This window comes from Somniosus microcephalus, chromosome 9 (genome assembly GCF_052327205.1).
Source record: "Somniosus microcephalus isolate GS21.2 chromosome 9, FLI_Smic_1.0, whole genome shotgun sequence".
Taxonomy (NCBI): domain Eukaryota; kingdom Metazoa; phylum Chordata; class Chondrichthyes; order Squaliformes; family Somniosidae; genus Somniosus; species Somniosus microcephalus.
This window is the reverse complement of record NC_140995.1, coordinates 237,256,856-237,279,076: the sequence shown is the minus strand read 5'-3', so window position 1 is coordinate 237,279,076 and position 22,221 is coordinate 237,256,856. Positions and strand designations below refer to the sequence as shown.

The window sequence follows — 22,221 nt, the reverse complement described above, 5'->3', positions numbered from 1 at the left end:
TCTTCACCCAGAGAGTGGTGAACCTGTGGAATTCTCTGCCACAGAGGGCGGTGGAGGCCAGTTCATTAAATATATTCAAGAAGGAGTTGGTTATATTTCTTAAGGCTAAAGGGATCAAGGGATATGGGGAGAAGGCAGGGACAGGGTACTGAATTTGGATGATCAGCCATGATCTCATTGAATGGCGGAGCAGGCTCGAAGGGCCGAATGGCCTACTCCTGCTCCTATCTTCTATGTTTCTATGTTTCTATGTTTTGTATCTGTCACCAGCTTGGAAAGTATGTTACATAGCAGTGCAACTGTTGTTGTGCCCTTTGCACATCTGTTCTCCACTTTAGTGCATCAGTGTTGAATTCTTCCCTCAGCAGTGAATGAAAAATTCAAAAGTCTTTGATTGAATTATTAATTTGAATTTTCAGGTCATGGTGTCCTGATAGAACTCTCTCACAAGCTCGAAACTACATTTCTGAAGCAATGGGACCGACATATGCAGAGCCGGTGATTCTAAACCTGGAGACAACCTGGGAAGAAAGTGACGTACAAACCCCTCTGATCTGTTTCCTGTCCATGGGATCTGATCCCAGCAATCAGATTGAAGGATTGGCCAAAAAGCTTGAAATTGGTATGGATACAGTCTGAGTAGTGAATACAACTTCCTGCTATCTGTTAGAGTTCCCTGTGTTCCTTTAGAATACTCCATATTCATGTTCATTCAATACTTTACATATGTCAAGGAAACCTCAGGTTGCCAATGGCGAGAATCACTATCAGCAAGTCCCTTGAAGATGTTTTTGCCATAATTAGCATCAGGACAATGTTAGTGTGACTCTCCATTCCTGTGTTGTATAAAGGCACTCTCCCTCGGCTAACTCATCAGTTTCTTCATTGTTATTGGCACCATTACAAGTGACTACTATCCGACTAACTCTATTCACTGCCTTTCATTCATTTCCCACCTAGAAATCAGATACATAGTATATTCATTAAATCTTCAATCGTAGGAAGTACAAACTCCCAGTATCAAGGGCCCGATAACTGTTCTTGTTCAGTCCCCAATGGCCAGCTGTAGAGCAGAATTGGCATCTAACTAGGAACAGGTCACATACTTGTCCTTTTGGTTTGCCAGCTCCATGATTGAAGTATTAAAACATAATTAAGCCGCTCTAAATGTGCACCTCTCACTCTCTTTCAGTATTCTTTATTATCTCTTTTCTGGTTCCTTCTTTATGTCTGTCTCTTTCATCTCTAGTATTTTTCTCTTCCTTGTTCTCTCTCTCTCTTTCTTGTAATGTAAACATTCCTTTTTTTGCTGGCTTTGTAGTCTTTCTCTGTATCTGCTTTTATTTTTATTGAAAACGGTTGATGAAAGGCCAAGAGACATAAAGGGCAGCTTTTCCTGTCCATGCCCGCAACAGTAAACAGGGGCAGCATACCTGTCCAACCCCAGGATCAGCAGGACTTCCATGGCCCATCCCTGGCAGGGCCCGGCATGAGTGTAAGGGGCAGCAAAATGAGATGCAAAATAGGCCTCTTAGGCCTGCAGCTGCCTCTTTGGCTTCAGACTGGCATCTTCTGGCTTCCAATGTCTTGGGGAGTTCCTGAAATTTGAATAAATGTCCATTTCTAAAGTCTTTAACCTGCCCCCAGGACCTTTCTGCATTCTTTGGGTGCCTGGGCATAGCATTGTGCCTGGGCATAGCCCCTGCCCAGTCAGTGAGTGAATGGGGAAATGAGGTGTGAGGCTGGAAACATCCATTCCCACCTCATTTATATTACTCCATCTGGCCTGAGCAGTTCTTGTAGGAGTAGAGACTAATCTCCTTAAATCTCATGAATTTTGTACACTGAAGGTTTGTAACCTTAGGGTTAAGCCACTGCCACAGGCACATCACTAGTAAAACCCTTTAGTCAGTATTTAACTATTATAAGGGTGAACTACAGTTGTTATTTATGTATGGTATGATGCAAAGCTGATAAAAGCTGTGTAAAGGGTAACTGATGCGTTTTCTTTAGATTGTAGGGCCATATCCATGGGGCAGGGACAAGAAGTTCACGCCAGAAAGCTGGTGGCAATGTCTATGCAACAGGTTAGTAAAAATACTTGAATGTTAGTAAATCATAAATAAATTTTATGCCATGTCAGCCACTTTTAATTTTCAATATTCCAAAGATTTTTATGAACATTGTACTCTTCAAGGGGAGGGACATCCCTCCTATGGAGCATTTGTTCTCCTGTCTTGAATTCAGTATCAAATTCAAGCACTCTCAGTTAGCAAGAGCAGAGAGGGCAGATTTTCTGAGTCCTCGCCCATGGTGAAGTCTCTCCCCTGCTGCCAGCATGTGTCAGAAAATAGCAGATGCACTGCTGTGGACTCAAAATCTACCCTTAGCTTTATGTTGCAATGTACTTTAACTTCTGTCTCTTTTAACTCATAATATGGGCATCCAGTTGAAGGCTGAGATTATTATTGCCTTTCTGCACCACAAGGAGCAATTGTTTATCTTACAGCCTGAACACTCCAGTTAGTTCCTGTCTCTCTGTCTTGTACCACTGAAGTTCAGCATGTCTTGTGACTGCACTCAGTAACTGTCCTTTATTATAGCCTGGGACTTAATCGGCTTTGATGGAGTTTACCCCAGAAACATTGAGGTAGATTTTAACTCCAGGCATGGAACAGGTGGGCCCGTTCCTGCTGATGTGAAGACTGAGCCCCTTCAAGGGCCGGGCCTTGTTACCATGCAATCAGTGAGCTGGTGTCCCACCACAGCTTGTCGGCTCCGGGCCGGTGCAATATCAGGCAGTCTGAATGTCGCCCTCACGGGCAGGCAAAAAGCTTTGGGGTGTGGGGGGGGCGGGTGGCGATCGCAGAGTCGGTGGAGCACAGGGCAGCAGAGGCCCACATTAATTTATGGAGTCCAGAGGTGCACTCCTGTTTTGGGACCGCTTCTTCTTCACCGCCTGGTGCAACTGGGTGGAACATTCCGCCCAATTGTACCTCTAAATTACATCAGGGCCTATGTGTGTCATTGGAGCCCGATTTTCATACAGTAAGGAGGCTCCTGCCTGATTCAGGCAAGTGCCTGGCCTGCTCAGTAGAAGGCCTCAATAAGTATGCTGGTGGAGTGATCAGAGGGCAGTAAGTGGCGCACGGTGATTTTAATTCCACTACTGCCATGTTTCCATCGGTCAGCCAAGTTAAATTCAGCCCTATTAACTCCTCTGTTCTCTTCACAGATGCTGCCTGACCTGCTTAGTATTTACAGCATTTTCTATTTTTGTTTCAGGTTTTCAGCATCTGCAGTACTTTTTGTTTTTTGGGACTTGGACCAGGAATTTCCTTGAAGCTGCTCCAGCTCCACCGCCTTAATTTCCCCGGAAGTGTGGCAAAAACCCCTTTTTCGTATGAAAAGGGTTTCCACAGCACCTCCAGCTAAGACACAGCAGTGGAGCGGGAGCCCCTCCGAGGAAATTCACAGCTTTTATCTACTTCAGATAGAAAACTGGCTTATCTCATTTTTACACCATGGGCAGCACGGTGGCATAGTGGTTAGCACTGTTGCCTCACAGCGCCAGGGACCCGGGTTCGAATCCGGCCTCGGGTGACTGTCTGTGTGGAGTTTGCACATTCTCCCCGTGTTTGCGTGGGTTTCCTCCGGGTGCTCCGGTTTCCTCCCACAGTCCAAAGATGTGCGGGTTAGGTTGATTGGCTATGATAAATTGACCCTTAGTGTTCAGGAGATTAAATACGTGGGGTTACGGGGATAGGGTGGGATATGTGTTGGTGTCGGGGTTACGGGGATCGGGTGGGATATGTGTCGGTGCAGGCTCGATGGGCCGAAATGGCCTCTATCTGCACTGTGGGGTTTCTGTGATTCTTCTGTGATTCTGTGAAGCTGAGTCCAAACCTCATTCATTAAATCAGCTTCACATCCAAATCCATGATTTTCTGTGGGGTTCGACCATGGTGCCATGTGCTCCTTTTTCTAATCCACACCTATTTATTAAAGTGTTACTGAGCAATCTAAGGTTTGGAGATTGATCTCAGTCCTATTTATGGTTCCTCCTTGTTTCTTTTGATTTTAACCTCAGCCTGGATAAACTGACTGTTGTTTCTCACACCTCAGGGTGGATGGGTTTTACTACAAAACTGCCATTTCGGATTGGAATTCATGGATGAGCTGTTAGAGACCTTGACCACAAGTGAGAATGTGCACGAGTCTTTCCGAGTGTGGATCACCACCGAGCCACATCCCAAGTTCCCGATCACACTGCTACAGGTTAGTGTTTATGCTGCACGCTGACAGCAGATTGGGAAACAAGTGAAACGGACAGGTTTCCCCAGCCCCCTCCTGATCCTGGTACTGCACTGATCTGCCTCCAAGCTAAGGACTGACCAGGAATTTGATTTCTAAATTTTGAGTTCTTAGAGGATCCTAGATACTTGTATAGCGGGATGACGGCCACGACTGCAACGGTGGGGTCTTTTCCAGGACCAAGAGTGAGGTTGAGGCAAAGTCAGAGGGGCAGTCTCTCAGTTTAGGGAGGCCATACCCCAGCCGTCATCCGCCGGAGGTTTCGCCCCTTACAAGTCAATGCAGAAACTCCAGGAAACACCAAAGGCCTGAAGCAACTGGGTGTCCATCCTTTCCCTGGGGCCTCCACCAGTCTCCCGCCGGAGTTATCGGAGACCAGTAGAACCTGCAAGGAATTTCAGGGCCAGCAAGTTCTAGTTTTTAAGCTATGGGTTTCAGTAATCCCAGTCACAGAAATCTATTCTGATGAAAGGTGACCTTAAACTCACTCCACAGAAACTCTGTTTCTCTCTCCACAGATGCTGCCTGACCTGCTGAGTATTTCCAGCATTTTCTGTTTTTATCTCAAAAATCTATTATCTATTCTGCTTAATTTATTGTTAATGGAATCTGATTTTTAAAACATTAGCCGTGAGAAACGGTACTGCTGAGTTCTTGGACTGGATTCTCCTCTGTGATCCTGCCAAGGTGGGATAGGAAAATGGTGAAAAATAAGGCAAAATCTGTCAATGAGACCTACCGGCACCTCACCACATCAACTTGGATTTTCATCTTTTTTTTTATTCGTTCATGGGATGTGGGCATCGCTGGCAAGGCCAGCATTTATTGCCCATCCCTAGTTGCCCTTGAGAAAGTCATAGAGTCATAGAGTCATAGAGTTTTACAGCACAGAAAGAGGCCCTTCGGCCCATTGTGTCTGCGCCGCCCATCCATCCCTGTCCAGTCTAATCCCATTTTCCAGCATTTGGTCCATAGCCTTGTATGCAATGGTGGTGAGTCACCTTCTTGAACCGCTGCAGTCCGTGTGGTGAAGGTACTCCCACAGTGCTGTTAGGGAGGGAGTTCCAGGATTTTGACCCAGCGGTGATATATTTCCAAGTCAGGATGGTGTGTGACTTGGAGGGGAACTTGGAAGTGGTGATGTTCCAATGCGCCTGCTGCCCATGTCCTTCAGGTGGTAGAGGTTGCGGGTTTGGGAGGTGCTGCCGAAGAAGCCTTGGCGAGTTGCTGCAGTGCATCTTGTAGATGGTACACACTGCATCCACGGTACGCTGGTGGTGGAGGGAGTGAATGTTTAAGGTGGTGGATGGGTTGCCAATCAAGCGGGCTGCTTTGTCTTGGATGGTATCGAGCTTCTTGAGTGTTGTTGGAGCTGCACTCATCTAGGCAAGAGGAGAGTATTCCATCACACTCCTGATTTGTGCCTTGTAGATGGTGGAAAGGCTTTGGGGAGTCAGGAGGTGAGACACTCGCTGCAGAATACCTAGCCTCTGGCCTGCTCTTGCTGCCACAGTATTTATGTGGGTGGTCCAGTTAAGTTTCTGGTCAATGGTGACCCCCCCAGGATATTGATGGTGGGGGATTTGGTGATGGTAATGCCATTGAATGTCAAGGGGCAGTGGTTAGATGCTCGCTTGTTGGAGATAGTCATTGCCTGGCACCTGTGTGGCGTGAATGTTACCTGCCACTTATCAGCCCAAGCCTGAATGTCGTCCAGGTCTTGCTGCATGCGGGCTTCATTATCAGAGGAGTTGCGAATGGCACTGAACACTGTGCAGTCATCAGCGAACATCCCACTTCTGACCTTATGATGGAGGGAAGGTCATTGATTAAGCAGCTGAAGATGTTTGGGCCTAGGACACTGCCCTGAGGAACTCCTGCAGCGATGTCCTGGGGCTGTGATGATTGACCTCCAACCACCACAACCATCTTCTTTTGTGCTCGGTATGACTCCAGCCAGTGGAGAGTTTTCCCCCTGATTCCCATTGACTTCAGTTTTACTAGGGCTCCTTGATGCCACACTGTCAAATGCTGCCTTAATATCAAGGGCAGTCACTCTCACCTCACCTCTGGAATTCAGCTCTTTTGTCCATGTTTGGACCAAGGCTGTAATGATGTCTGGAGCCGAGTGGTCCTGGCAGAACCCAAACAGGGCATCAGTGAACAGGTTATTGGTGAGTGACTGTTGCTTGATAGCACTGTCAACGACACTTTCCTTCACTTTGCTGATGATTGAGAGTGGACTGATGGGGTGGTAATTGGTTGGATTAGATTTGTCCTGCTTTTTGTGGACAGGACATACCTGGGCAGTTTTCCACATTGTCGGATAGATGTCAGTGTTGTAGCTGTACTGGAACAGCTTGGCTAGAGGCGCGGCTAGTTCTGGAGCACAAGTCTTCAGCACGACAGTTGAGATGTTGTCGGGGCCCACAGCCTTTGCTGTATCCAGTGCGCTCAGCCGTTTCTTGATGTCACGTGGAGTGAATCGAATTGGCTGAAGACTGGCTTCTGTGGTGACAGGAACCTTAGGAGTAGGCCGATATGAATCATCTCGTCGGCAATTCTGGCTGAAGATGGTTGCAAACGTTTCAGCTTTGTCTTTTGCACTCGCGTGCTGGGCTCCACCATCATTGAGGATGGGGATATTCATGGAGCCTCCTCCTCCCGTTAGATGTTTAACGATTGGACGTGGCAGGACTGCAGACCTTTGATCTGATCCGTTGACTCCACTTGGCCCTGTGGCATTGCTGCTGGCTGACCCTTCTCCGCCCGCTACATACAAATGTCAGCTGGGAGGCAGGACCTGGGTTCCTGACCCATTCTCACCAAGACATAGAAACATAGACGATAGGAGCAGGAGTAGGCCATTCGGCCCCTCGAGCCTGTTCCGCCATTTAATGAGATCATGGCTGATCATCCAAATTCAGTACCCTGTCCCTGCTTTCTCCCCATTTTCCTTGATCCCTTTAGCCTTAAGAAATATATCTAACTCCTTCTTGAATATATTTAATAAGTTGGCCTCAACTGCCTTCTGTGGTAGAGAATTCCACAGGTTCACCACTCTGGGTGAAGAAATTCCTCCTCATCTCAGTCCTAAATGGCTTACCCCTTATCCTTAGACTGTGACCCCTGGTTCTGGACTCCCCCGCCATCGGGAACATCCTTCCTGCATCTAGTCTGTCTAGTCCTGTTAGAATTTTATCATTTTCAATGAGATCCCCTCTCATTCTTCTAAACTCTAGCGAATATAAGCCTAATCGACCCAATCTCTCTTCATACGTCATTCCTGCCATCCCAGGTATCAGTCTGGTGAATCTTCGCTGCACTCCCTCCATGGCAAGAACATCCTTCCTCAGATAAGGTGACCCAAACTGCACACAATACTCAAGGGGGGAGAAATTCGGTGGGCTGCGCCACCAGTTAGCACCGAAAGAGGGCACTCAGTGGCTTTAGCGCCGCTGGCCACGCCTCCCATGATATTTAGCTGGGGCGCTAATGGCAGCGTTAGCCTGTTGCGCTGCGCCGCCACCGATGACGTCATCGGTGGGCGCAGCGCCCCCCCCTACCGCCCTGATCGCGATATTTGGCAGCGACCGCCTCTGCAGCGCCGCTCGCTAATCGCGCCCAGTTCACGGGGCCTACCTGTGGCGGCAGTGGCGTAAATTAAGGTGGAGGTGCGGGGCGGCCGTTTTTTCGGCGGCCGCCTGCCAGCATCTCCGTCCCCAGCCTCCTGTTCTCCCCCCGCGGCATTGCCGGATGTTTTCCGAGAGCCCAGCACTTCTCCTCAGTGCCGGGCTCTTTTGCCGGCACTCGCGATCGCTCATCGCGCTGGTGCAGGCCACTCCCCCTTAAGAATGGGAGGAAGGCCTGCAGTACCGCAGCGCGCCGTGCCGCAGCGTGTGGCGCTGTGGCACGTTGCGCTGCGATATTCAGTTTCAGCACCCTAAGAGGGACGCGGAGCACCTCGAGCCTCGCCCCATGTCCCTCTTGGGGCGCTCAAGCTGAATTTCCGGCGATCGCTGCTGCTCCAATCGCAGCGCAAAATCTGGCGCCCAGGCGAGCTTGGCGCCCCGTTTGCGGCTCAACCCAATTTCTCCCCCAAGGTGTGGTCTCACCAAGGCCCTGTACAACTGCAGCAAGACATCCTTGCTCCTTTACTCGATCCTCTCGCTATGAAGGCCAACATCCCATTTGCCTTCTTAACCGCCTGCTGCACCTGCATGCTTACCTTCAGCGACTGGTGCACAAGGACACCCAGGTCTCGTTGCACTTCCCCTTTTCCCAATCTATTGCCGTTCAGATAATAATCTGCCTTCCTGTTTTTGCCACCAAAGTGGATAACCTCACATTTATCCACATTATACTGCATCTGCCCAATCACCCAACCTGTCCAAATCATACTGGAATTTCTCGGCATCCTCCTCACAGCACACACGGCCACCCAGCTTTGTGTCATCTGCAAACTTGGAGATATTACATCTAGTTCCCTCGGCTAGATCATTAATATATTGTGAATAGCTGGGGTCCTAGCACTGATCCCTGCGGTACCGCACTAGTCACTGCCTGCCACTCGGAAAAAGACCCATTTATTCCAACTCTTTGCTTCCTGTCTGCCAACCAGTTCTCTATCCAAGTCAGTACCTTACCCCCAATCCCATGTGCTTTAACTTTGCATGCCAATCTCTTATGCGGGACCTTATTGAAAGCTTTCTGAAAGTCCAAATACACCATATCCACTGGTTCTCCCTTATCTAGTCTACCAGTTACATCCTCAAAAAATTCCAGTAGATTAGTCAAGCACGATTTACCTTTTGTAAATCCATGTTGACTTTGCCCGAGCCTGCCACTGTTTTCCAAGTGCTCCGCTATTACATCTTTTATAATGCACTCTAGCATTTTCCCCACTACCGATGTCAGGCTTACCGGTCTGTAATTCCCCGTTTTCTCTCTACCACCTTTTTTAAATAGTGGGGTTACATTAGCTACCCTCCAATCCTTGGGAACTGTTCCAGAGCCTATAGAATTTTGGAAGATGACCAGCAATGCATCTACTATTTCTAGGGCCACTTCCTTAAGTACCCTAGGATGTACATTATCAGGCCCTGGGGATTTATCGGCCTTCAATGCCGTCAATTTCCCTAACACCATTTCCCTACAAATACTGATTTCATTCAGTTCCTCCCTCTCATTAGACCCTATGTTCCCTGACATCTCTGGGGGGTTATTTGTGTCCTCCTTTGTGAAGACAGAACCAAAGTATGTATTTAATTGGTCTGCCATTTCTTTGTTCCCCATTATAAGTTCCCCTGATTCTGACTGCAAGGGACCTACGCTTAACGTCAACAATCTTTTTTTCTTCACATATCTATGGAACTTTTACAGTCAGTTTTTATGTTCCCTGCAAGCTTACTCTCATAGACTATTTTCCCCCTCTTAATTAATCCCTTTGTCCTCCTTTGCTGAATCCTAAACTGCTCCCAATCCTCAGGTTTGCTGCGTTTTCTGGCCAATTTATATGTCCTCTCCTTGGATCTTATGCTATCCCTAATTTCCCTCGTTAGCCACGGTTGAGTCACCTTCTTTGTTTTATTTTTATGCCAAACAGGGTTGAACAAATTCTGTAGTAAGGAAATATAGCAACCAATTTGCACACATGGTCCCACAAACAACAATGAGATAAAGGATCAGATAATCCACTCTAGTGACATAGGTTGACGGATAAAGGTTGGCCAGGACACCGGGAGAACACTGCTTTCCTTCTTGTAATAGTGCTAGGGGACGTTTTACATCCAGTTTTGAGGGCAGACAGTGCCTCGGTTTAATGCCTCATCCAAAAGGTGGCAGCTGTTACAGTGCAGTACTCCCTCAGCCTAGACAGTGCTCTCAAGTCTCTGCAGTGAGGCGTGATCTCAGGACCTTCTGACTCAGAGGTGAGATTGCTACCAGTGAACCAAGCCTAAAAGGGAAGAGGTGGCTGGAATTTAAAGGGTCAGAATAGCCCCAAAGGTCAATGGAGCCTGAACCTTGCAGGAAAAAGATTGGTGAAGTCAAGCGTAGGTCCCTTGCAGTCAGAATCAGGGGAATTTATAATGGGGAACAAAGAAATGGCAAACCAATTAAATACATACTTTTGTTCTGTCTTTACAAAGGAGGACACAAATAACCGTCCAGAGATGTCGGGCAACATAAGGTCTAATGAGAGGGAGGAATTGAATGAAATCAGTATTTGTAGGGAAATGGTGTTAGGGAAATTGATGGCATTGAAGGCCAATAAATCCCCAGGGCCTGATAAGCTACATCCAAGGGTACTTAAAAGTGGCCCTAGAAATAATAGATGCATTGCTGGTCATCTTCCAAAATTCTATAGACTCTGGACTCTGGAATAGTTCCCATGGATTGGAGGGTAGCTAATGTAACCCCACTATTTAAAAAAGGTGGTAGAGAGAAAACGGGGAATTATAGACCGGTAAGCCTGACATCGGTAGTGGGGAAAATGCTAGAGTGCATTATAAAAGATGTAATAGCGGAGCACTTGGACAGTGACAGGCTCGGACAAAGTCAACATGGATTTCCAAAAGGTAAATCGTGCTTGACTAATCTACTGGAATTTTTTGAGGATGTAACTGGTAGAATAGATAAGGGAGAACCAGTGGATGTGGTGTATTTTGACTTTCAGAAGGCTTTCGATAAGGTCCCGCCTAAGAGATTGGCGTGCAAAGTTAAAGCACATGGGATTGGGGGTAAGGTACTGACTTGGATACAGAACTGGTTGGCAGACAGGAAGCAAAGAGCTCAACGTAAGCTCGAGGAACAGCACCTCATCTTTCGATTGGGCACTTTACAGCCTCAACATGGAGATCAACAATTTCAGATAATAATCCCTGCCCCCATTTTTCATGCAGTATGATCTTGCCATTCCCATTTGCAACATTTTCACAGCATGTTCTTTCGATTCCTTCCTCCCCTCCTGAACCCCTCCCCCTGTCTCTGCACCTGCTTAGTATCTGTTACATCTCCAGCTGTTTCCAGTTCTGATGAAGGGTCCCAGACCTGAAATGTTAACCCTGTTTCTCTCTCCACGGATGCTGCCTGGCCTGCTGAGTATTTCCAGCAATTTCTGTTGTTATTTTAGTTGGAATAAACGGGTCTTTTTCTGAGTGGCAGGCAGTGAATAGTGGGGTACCGCAGGGATCGGTGCTAGGACCCCAGCTAGTCACAATATATTAATGATCTAGACGAGGGAACTAGATGTAATATCTCCAAGTTTGCAGATGACACAAAGCTGGGTGGGCGTGTGTGCTGTGAGGAGGATGCCGAGAAACTCCAGTATGATTTGGACAGGTTGGGTGATTGGGCAGATGCATGGCAGATGCAGTATAATGTGGATAAATGCGAGGTTATCCACTTTGGTGGCAAAAACAGGAAGGCAGATTATTATCTGAACGGCAATAGATTGGGAGAAATCAAATCAAATCAAAATCAAATCAACTTTTATTGTCATTGTTAGTGCACAAGTGCAGTACAACGAAATGTAGGCTTGCGGCTCCCGAGAGTGTACATTTGGATTAAGACATTTAAACATTCAACATACATTTGGCTTGTAGTATATTAACATAAACATAACCATAATAAAGTGCATTGGCAGATGTGCAGGCTTTAGAGTTTATTTGTGGAGTTCAGTAGGATGACAGCCCTGGGAAAGAAGCTGTTCCTAAATCTGGTTGTACGGGTGTGAATGCATCTGTAGCGTCTCCCAGATGGCAGGAGGGCGAACAGACTGTGGCTGGGGTGGGTAGGGTCTTTGATGATGGTCCGTGACCTCCGTAGACAGTGTTTCTGGTATATGTGCTCTATGGTCGGTAGCTGGGTGCCGGTAATGCGTTGGGCAGTTTTGACTACCCGCTGCAGGGCTTTCCGGTCATAGTAGCTACAGCTGCCATACCATACTGTGATACAGTTTGTCAGGATGCTCTCTATTGTGCAGCGGTAAAAGTTAGAGAGGATCAGGGGTGACAGATTACATCCCTTCAGCCTCCTTAAGAAATATAGGCGCTGCTGGGCCTTCTTCACCAGAGAGGAGGTGTTGAGGGACCAGGAGAGGTCTTCCGTGATGTGGACTCCGAGGAACTTAAAGCTGTCCACCCTTTCCACCACAGCCCCATTGATGTGGATGGGGGTGTGACTTCCGCCTTTGGACTTCCTGAAGCCCACAATGATTTCTTTTGTTTTCTTGGTGTTAAGGGCCAGGTTGTTATCGGCGCACCACTTCACGAGATGCTGGACCTCCTCCCTGTAGGCTGACTCATCGTTGTTGGTGATCTGGCCTACTACCGTGGTGTCATCCGCAAACTTGATGATGGTGTTGGAACCATGAACAGCCACACAGTCGTGGGTGAAGAGGGAGTAGAGGAGGGGGCTCAGCACACATCCTTGTGGGGCCCCCATATTCAGGGTCGGGGGGGGGAGGTGTGGTTACCTAATTTGACAGACTGGGGTCTGTTTGTTAGGAAGTCCAGGGTCCAGTTGCAGAGGGAAGTGTTCAGGCCAAGAGTTTGGAGTTTGGTGGCCAGCTTGTTGGGGACGATAGTGTTGAATGCTGAGCTGCAGTCTATAAACAGCATTCTGATGTAGGTCTCCTTACCATCTAAGTGATTCAGTGCCGAGTGTAGAGCAGTTGTGATTGCATCCTCCGTTGATCTGTTTGCACGATAGGCAAACTGGTGTTGGTCAAGGGAGGCAGGAACACTGGCTTTAATGTGGGCTAAGACCAGTCTCTCAAAACACTTCATTATGATGGGTGTGAGTGCGACAGGTCGATAGTCGTTCAGGCACGTCACAGCCGTTTGTTTTGGCACAGGAATAATGGTAGCGGTCTTGAAGCATGTACGGACTACTGCCTGGGCCAATGACAGATTGAAGATGGCGGTGAAGACATCAGCCAGCTGATCAGCACATTCTTTGAGTACCCGTCCAGGGATGCTATCCGGTCCAGCAGCCTTTCGTGTGTTCACTCCGCGTAGAACACCCCTTACGTCGGAGGTCGACAGAGTGAGCACCTGGTCTTCCGGGGGTGGCAAGGCTTTGGTAGCCGGCTCCATGTTGTCCCTGTCGAAGCGAGCGTAGAAGTTGTTAAGCTCCTCCGGAAGGGAGGCATCGCTAACCGGGGGACTGGTGTTTTTGCCCTTATAGTCAGTGATGGACTGGATGCCTTGCCACATGCGCCGGGGGTCCGAGTTGAGCAGGGGAAGTGCAACGAGACCTGGGTGTCCTTGTGCACCAGTCACTGAAGGTAAGCATGCAGGTGCAGCAGGCGGTTAAGAAGGCAAATGGTATGTTGGCCTTCATAGCGAGAGGATTCGAGTAAAGGAGCAAGGATGTCTTGCTGCAGTTGTACAGGGCCTTGGTGAGACCACACCTTGAGTATTGTGTGCAGTTTTGGTCGCCTTATCTGAGGAAAGATGTTCTTGCCATGGAGGGAGTGCAGCGAAGATTCACCAGACTGATACCTGGGATGGCAGGAATGACGTATGAGGAGAGATTGGGTCGATTGGGCTTATATTCGCTGGAGTTTAGAAGAATGAGAGGGGATCTCATTGAAACTTATAAGATTCTAACAGGACTAGACAGACTAGATGCAGGAAGGATGTTCCTGATGCCGGGGGAGTGCAGAACCAGGGGTCACAGTCTAAAGATAAGGGGTAAGCCATTTAGGACAGAGATAAGGAGGAATTTCTTCACCCAGAGAGTGGTGAACCTGTGGAATTCTCTGCCACAGAAGGAAGTTGAGGCCAATTCATTAAATATATTCAAGAAGGAGTTAAATATATTTCTTAAGGCTAAAGGGATCAAGGGATATGGGGAGAAAGCAGGGACAGGGTACTGAGTTTGGATGATCAGCCATGATCTCATTAAATGGCAGAGCAGGCTTGAGTGCCCGAATGGCCTGCTCCTATCTTCTATGTTTCTATATTTCTATGTTTCCTTACAATAGTGGCTACATTGCAAAAGTACTTCATTCGCTGTGAAGTGTTTTGCAATGTGCTGAGTATTTGCAAGGTGCTAAATAAATGCAAATTCTTTCTTTCATTAGTTATATCCACAGTTCATTACTTTCATTGTTTACTTGTAGACTAGTTTGCAATCTCCATTGACTATTTTACAGACATCCATCAAGTACACCAATGAGCCCCCTCAGGGAGTGCATGCAGGACTGAAAAGAACATTTACTGGGATCACGCAAGACCAAATAGAATACTCAAACCTACCCATGTGGAAACCACTACTGTATGCAGTCGCTTTCCTGCATACCACTGTCCAGGTAATAGAGCCCAGATATGACTGTGCTATACTCTGATCATGTATTCCAGAATTATACTCATTCAGTGAGTATGATTGACCACATCCCTGAAGGCATGAGAGTTCATATTGTGAAACTGAAGGGGTAATGTTAATCCTACCCACATGGCAGTGAACCGGGCAGGTGGCCAGTTCCTGTTGACATTCCACTGTCTTCAATTTTAACTTGCTCTTCTGAGCAGGCAGCAATGACAGTCGTATGAAGCGTTACAGTCATTCTTTAAATGTGCAGATCAGGGCCCGATGATGTCATTGGGCTCCGACTGCAATTTTAACTGTGGTCTGACCGAGGAAGCCAATGTGGTATACCCACTCGAAATGGGCAGGAAGCAGCAGCTTGTTGGCAGGCAGGCAGAATTAAGGGAGGCAGGAAGTCACCAGCCAGCACCAAAGGGACAACAGCTATCAAGAAGGTAAGTTGCAGGGAAGGAGTTTGAGGAGATGGTGGAGCCCTGGGCACCAGGGCAGGGTAGACTTGAACCTTCCTTGTGGGGTCCAGAGGAGCACTCCTTCTCCTCCTGGCACCACAAGGAAAGTCAAAAAATGTTTTAAATGTACCTGTTTGGGTCCTTTCTGGCTCTGAATTTTAACTGCCACACCCCCGCCCCACCCCACCCTGTAAAGTCTGTAGGTTGTGCAGTAAATAACTTCAGAGACTTTAGAAGTACAAACAAAACAGGTCTTTACTATTCAGAGGTCTGGGCGATTTCTGCCCTAGTTAACGTATCACAACCCTTATATACTGGTGTGGTCACTATCGGTATTACAGTATACATGAGCCAATAAATAGTGCCACCCTGAAGTAGTGCTCTTAAAGGCGAACGGTCACATTCTATAGTTCCCTTAAAGGTAAACAGTTACATACACAACACTCCTCCCTTCCTAGCTTATTACTTACAGAATCCCGTTAAACATACAATCTTCAATTTTATATAAACAGGTTGCAGATATACTCTCGATGGAGTCAACGTCATATAACAATTTACAGATATACTCTCGATGGAGTCAACGTCATATAACTTCATGTTTAACATAACATAATAACATATATAACTTCATGTCAAAACAGATCACAGATTCAGTCTCTGTGGAAAACAGTTCATAGATTCAGTCTCTGTGGTGTAGTCGGTTCACATTGCTGGAGTGACTCATTCAATAGTCCTTCCATGGGTTTAACAGTTTGAACTTCCGAACTGAATTGGCTCCGTTCGGAGGGACCACGTGTGTGATCTGGTAGAGGTAATCATGGTTCAGATGGGTCATCTTCTGTTTTGACTTTTCCTTTTCTGCTTCTTGGAGACTCTCTGGGCTCCACTGTCAGCTGCCAGCTGCATGCGCGGTTCCTCCTTCTCTTCCTCCTTTTTCCGTAGTAGAGCCACCTTCTCCCGATGTTCCGTAGACTTTCGGTGCTCCTCCATGATTTCTGTATGGTGGGAGTCGAAGTTACAAGTTGGGCAGGACAGGACATAGTAATATTCGGAGTCGTCCTGAGCTAGGCCAGCGAGAGGGTCTTCTATGTCCTCCCTACCCAGCTGGACGTCAGCCAGCTTTTGTTCCAAATCCAGACATCTTTCCTGAAGAGACTTCTTCACGTGTTCCGCTTCCTCTAACTTTTTCTGGGCTTTCAGCAAGTTGTTTACTAATGACCTCATTTGTGATTTTAATACTTCAACTTCCTTTGGAGATTGATTGATCGGACTATTCAATCCCTCTACCGGAGCAGTTGTTTCAGCGTTCTGTTGTTCAACCTTGACATGAGTCAGCGTACTTTTGGTATCTAAGGGTTGCTCTGCTGCCATCTTCTCAGTCTGTGTTGCAACCTCGGCTATTTCAATAACTTTTGAAAGCTCCAAACCCTTCTCCTCTGACGATTTAAGCTCATGTTCATGGCCCATTCTTACGGTCTCTGTGTTTCTTACAGTTCCCTTTTCTTCCACTGAAAAGATTTCCAGTTGCATCTGTTCTTCAAGTCGTTGGACCTCGGCCATTGCCGCTTCATATTTATTTTGTGTTTCCTTTAATAATTTAACGAGTTCTTGGACATCCTGTATTCCCTGTTCTGGTATGTCTTCCACCACTAATTTTTTTCCTATGGATTGAATCCCTAACGATGAGTCAGCCTTGGCCTGAAGCTCATCAAACATTTCCTGCAGACTTTGTAATTCTTGCTTATGGTCAACCTTTAGTCGTTCATGTTCTTTCACTAACACGAGCTTTTCGGAAGTTGCCAAGTTAACCCCTTCCAGGATTGTAGTCCGAGCCTGTTCATACTGTTCTTTCAACTCGTTACACTCTGCTTGCAACAAGTCGTAGAGGTGAACTGGAATACCATCCTGACTTCCTGAAGATTCCTCTTCCTTTGGATCGTTCTGTGTATATTCTAGTTCCTGAACAGCCTCAGGGAGATGTGATTGGTACTTGGCCACGATGGCTCTATGGTCGCTCTCTGCTTGAGCGAGCTGTCTCTGTTGTCTTTCCAGGGACTCCCATTCGGTGTCCCAGAACTTTTTCACCTTTTCCATCTCTTGTAGGAGACGGGCACTCAACTGTTCTAATTGTCGTTGTACTTTGACATAACGTTGAGTTCTAGCCCGGTGTTCCTCCGTAATGCATCTGTCTGTAGCTTGAACAGACTCAGAATTCTCTGTCTTTATGCACGCCATCGATTTCCCAACCTTAGTCCGTGAGTTCATGTTAATCTTGTTTTTCATACATAAGCTGGACTTATCGTCTTCCGGCTCGGAGTCTGAGCTGCTTGTCTGCACCGAGTCCTCACTCGTCATTGCTTGTCGGTAGTGCCATTCCATGTCTATTTTCTTGATCCACTCCCGTCCCAGAAGTGGTGGTCCTCCCTCAGGTAGTACGTACAGATACATTCGTGGGTGTTCTTTACCCCTATCTCTCACCTTGACTCGTATTTTTCCCAGGGGGTATACATGATGCCCCGTGTATGTCTGTAATACGAATTTGGTATTTCTTAAGGGTATGTGAGAGAATAGCCGGTGATAGTCCTTTTGGTTGATGACGGATACAGCTGATCCCGTGTCCAGCTCCATTCGTACTTGGACTCCCGCTATTTTTAGTGTGACCCAGATCAACTGTAGATCAGTTACTTTACCCACATGGTGGATTCTCAGACTATCCAGCTCCTGGCTGTTTGGGTCTGAGTCTGAATTTTGTTCGTCTGAACTCTTTTCAGCCACCTGATGCACCTTGTTGTACTTTCCTTGTGGTGGTGGCTTCCTTTGCTTGTTGGTCTTCTTTCCGGACCTGCATACCTTCGCGATGTGACCCAGTTTGCCACATTTCCTGCACTCTTGGTTCTTAAACCAGCACTGATTCTGGTCGTGCGTTGTCTTTCCACAACGGTAGCATTTGGGAGTGCTTGTTGTAATTTGGTCCACCCCGAGTGCCGCCGCCTTTAGCTGCATTTCCGCCGTCCCTTTCGCTGCGGCTTCGTGCGATGAAGCTATGAGGACAGCCCTGTCCAGTGTGAGGTCGTTTTCTTCCAGAAGTCGCTTCTGCGTTCCTTCTTTGGCCAAGCCGCATACAAACTTGTCCCGCAGCGCCTCTGTCAAATTCCCTCCAAACTGGCAGTATTTCGCTAGCTTACGCAGTTCGACTAAGTATTCCGCATTGCTTTCATCTTGCCTCTGGGTTCTGGCGTAAAATTTAAATCGTTCAGCCAGCATCAACGGTGTGGGGTTCAAGTGATCCTTCAACACTGTTACGATCTCTTCGAAGGTCTGGTCCACTGGTTTAACTGGTGCTATTAGATGTTTCAAAAGCCCGTATGTTTTTGCTCCCATCGAATTTAACAAAGTTATTGCCTTGTTGTCATCCTCAATTTCGTTGGCTACGCAATATATTTCTATGCGTTCCACATACGTGGCCCAGTCTTCTATTTCTGCATTAAAGTCATTAATATTTCCTTGCTTAGGCATCTTCTTCTCTTTTTGAGAACAGTACAAGTATTACTTTACTTATTATTAATTTTCTTCTCTCTTCTTGAGAACACACCAGCCTTTCTGAAAAATCTTATTACTTTTCTGAAATTCTTAATAATTTCCAAGATGGCGGTTTCCCGCTTCTTCCTTCTTCTTCAGCGGTTTTCCCCGAAAAATGGCGGCTTTCCCGCGCTTCTCGCTCTCCCCGCCCACTTCAATGGCGGTTTTCCCGCGCTTGGCGGTCTTCACCCGGTCCCCCGACGCCGTCTGTCAGCCCGAGTGCGGTCCTTATCTATAATGCGATCGCTGGATCGCGAAGCGGCTGCCGGCCCTTATCTGTAGATCCGATTGCTCTCGCGGCTCTCGGCCCTTATCTGGAGATGCGATCGCTGGCTTGCAACGCCTCCCGCTCGGCTCTGGCTCCCCCGCTCGCGCGGCTCTCGGCTCTGACACTCCCGCGCCTACTCGCAGGCTCAGCGCTTCGTGGCAGCGGTTGCTGCACGGCTTCTCACATTGCCCGCGGTCCGGCTGTCACCCGACGCCGTTGGACCCGAATGCTTTGCCCTTCTCCTCCAAATACTTCTACCCCGTTTTTTTTTAAAATTTATTTGTTTTAACTACTCACAGTCTCTTCGGCCGCCTTGTTTTAGGCTGATTGGCTCGCTCAAGATGTGGTAGCAGGGTAATCTGTGCCTGTTGCTGCCGCAGCTTTGCTGTTAATCTTCCAGCTTCCAGTAAGTACTATACTTTTAGTAGACGGAGCCTCGTGTTTTCTTTTTGAAGCTCTCTGCTACTGGTTAGTCTTGCCGCAGGGTACGATCGGACTCGTCGCCACTGTAAAGTCTGTAGGTTGTGCAGTAAATAACTTCAGAGACTTTAGAAGTACAAACAAAACAGGTCTTTACTATTCAGAGGTCTGGGCGATTTCTGCCCTAGTTAACGTATCACAACCCTTATATACTGGTGTGGTCACTATCGGTATTACAGTATACATGAGCCAATAAATAGTGCCACCCTGAAGTAGTGCTCTTAAAGGCGAACGGTCACATTCTATAGTTCCCTTAAAGGTAAACAGTTACATACACAACACACCCCACCCCCATCCCCGGCCTGGTTTCCACTAGGCGGGGCGGGGCGGGGGGGTGGGAGGGGAGTAAAAATCAGGCCTCATGTTCCAGAAAATTGTCCTGAATACATTCAAGAAATCCATTGCCTTTACTACTTGAGCTGGTCTGCTCATCCCAGCCTATTTGAAAATTAAAATTTCCCATTATAATCATTGTTTCTGTCACATGCTTCCCTGATCCTCGTATTTGTACATCCTCCTCGCTACATCACAACTATCAGGAAGTCTGTAAGTAACACCCACCAGAGTCTTGTATCATTGCTCTTCCTTAACTCTACCCATATTGTTCCCACTGCCCAACCACCCTTACTGGAATCCCTTCTACCTACTGCTGTAATTGGATCTTTTATCAATATTGCTACTACCCCGAGGCCAGGCAGGTATCACCAGATACTGTATAACAAAGGTGTGGACACAACATTGAAAAGTCCATTGGAAGTCTTTACAAGTGACAGGGTGCTGATTATAATAATATGTAGACTTGGGAACTGAAAAAAAATTAACTTTGATAATGACTTTAAATTGTGGAGCATGACAAATTGTGCTACGGCTTGTGACAGACTGCAGGAAAACATAGATAGGCTAGCAGGATGGGCAGATACACGGCATATGCAGTTCAATGTAGAATAAGGTGAAATAATATATTTTGGAAGGATGAATAGGGAAGGAAAAGCTTTAAGATTGTAAATGGAATAAAGGCACAGCAGGACCTTAGATCTTCTGGATACACAGGTCATTAAAGGTGGCAGTGCAAGTCAATAAGGCCATAAAAAAGGCAAACAGAATCTTTCATTTTGTATCTAGAGGCATAGAATACAAAAGCAAGAAAATAATATTTGACTTTGTGTTTATTTTAAATGAGTTAGCATCGCTCACAGTAATTTCTGAGATTGACATCAAAGGACTGATAAAATTAAGCCTGTTACCACTCCCTTCCCACTAAGCTGAGCTTCCAACCCTATATCCTCGCCATCACAAAGCGCCTACTTCCACCTCCAAAACATCACCTGATTCCACCCCTGCCTCAGCTTATCTGTTGCGGAAACACTCATCCATGCTTTTGTTACCAACAGACTCGACAATCCAATGCTCCCCTGGCTGACCTCCCATCTTCCACCCTCCATAAACTTCAGCTCATCCAAAACTCTGCTGCCCGTATACTAGCCCGCACCAGGCCCTGCTCACCCATCACCCCTGTGCTAGCTGACCTGCATCTTCCTGTTCAAATCCCTCCATGGCCTCATCCCACTCTATCTCTATAACCTTCTCTAGCCAGCCATCGAAGTCCTAAGCTCTGTACCCACTCCCTAAATCTCTCTGTCTCTCCACCTCTTTCCTCCTTTAAGATGCTGCTTAAAACCCTCTTTGACCAAGATTTTAGTCACCTGTCCTAATATATTAGTTAGATTGGTGTCAATTTTTATCTGATTACACTCCTGTGAAGCGCCTTGTGATGTTTTACTACATTAAATGCGCTATATATAAATGCATGTGGTTGTTGTTATGATTTCCAGGAATAAGGAAATACTCACTGTTGTAATTCACTATGTGTAAGGGTTTGAAATCAGTATCTGCAGGAATTATACCATCACATCTAAACTCTGGAAATATAACTTGCTTTTCAGCTGTACTTGTTCAACCTGATTGATTTAGAATTTTACAATAATGAATGAAGTGAAAGTGATTAAATAAGATTTTGTTTTTACTTCCTATTGAATGTTAGGAACGGCGGAAGTTTGGTCCACTGGGGTGGTGTATTCCATATGAGTTTAACTCTTCAGATTTCACAGCCAGTATCCAGTTCATACAGAACCACCTGGACGATTGTGACAAAAAGAAGGTGCGTTTCAATCTGTTTGTATGTGATAATGTTGATTAAGAACATGTAGAAATAACAGTTTTCTCATAACGAATGAATACCTCAGTGTGTGTTGTACTAGAAGAGGGGACAGCAAGTGACACCTTATGTTATATAAAATTACAAAGCGATATTAATAGATTAAGCGAATGGGCAAAACTGTGGCAAATGGCTTTCAATGTAGGCAATTATGAGGCAATCCACTTTGGACCTAAAAAGGATAGAACAGGATACTTTCTAAATAGTGAAAAGTTAGAAACAGTGGAGGTGCAAAGAAACTTGGGGGTTCAGGTCATGAACAGGTACAGAAAATAATCGAAAAGACTAATGGGATGCTGGTCTTTATATCTAGAGGACTAGAATACAAGGGGGTAGAAGTTATGCTGCAGCTATACAAAACTCTGGTTAGACCACACCTGGAGTACTGTGAGCAGTTCCAGGCACCACACCTTAGGAAGGATATATTGGCCTTGGAGGGAGTGCAGCATAGATGTACCAGAATTATACCTGGACTCCAGGGGTTAAATTATGAGGAGTGATTACACAAACTAGGGTTGTATTCTCTGGAATTTAGAAGGTTAAAGTGTGATTTGATCAAAGTTTTCAAGATGATAGGTGCA

The 22,221-nt window shown here is 46.6% G+C and overlaps 1 long non-coding RNA gene across 1 annotated transcript; it reads left to right on the top strand.

Moving 5' to 3' along the window:
• Window positions 1–4,141: 4,141 nt before the first annotated feature.
• On the top strand, window positions 4,142–21,577 carry LOC147113151 (uncharacterized). The gene is made up of 3 exons (XR_015079462.1): window positions 4,142–4,278; window positions 14,477–14,632; window positions 21,467–21,577. It is a non-coding gene; the product is annotated as an uncharacterized LOC147113151 (long non-coding RNA).
• Window positions 21,578–22,221: the final 644 nt, after the last annotated feature.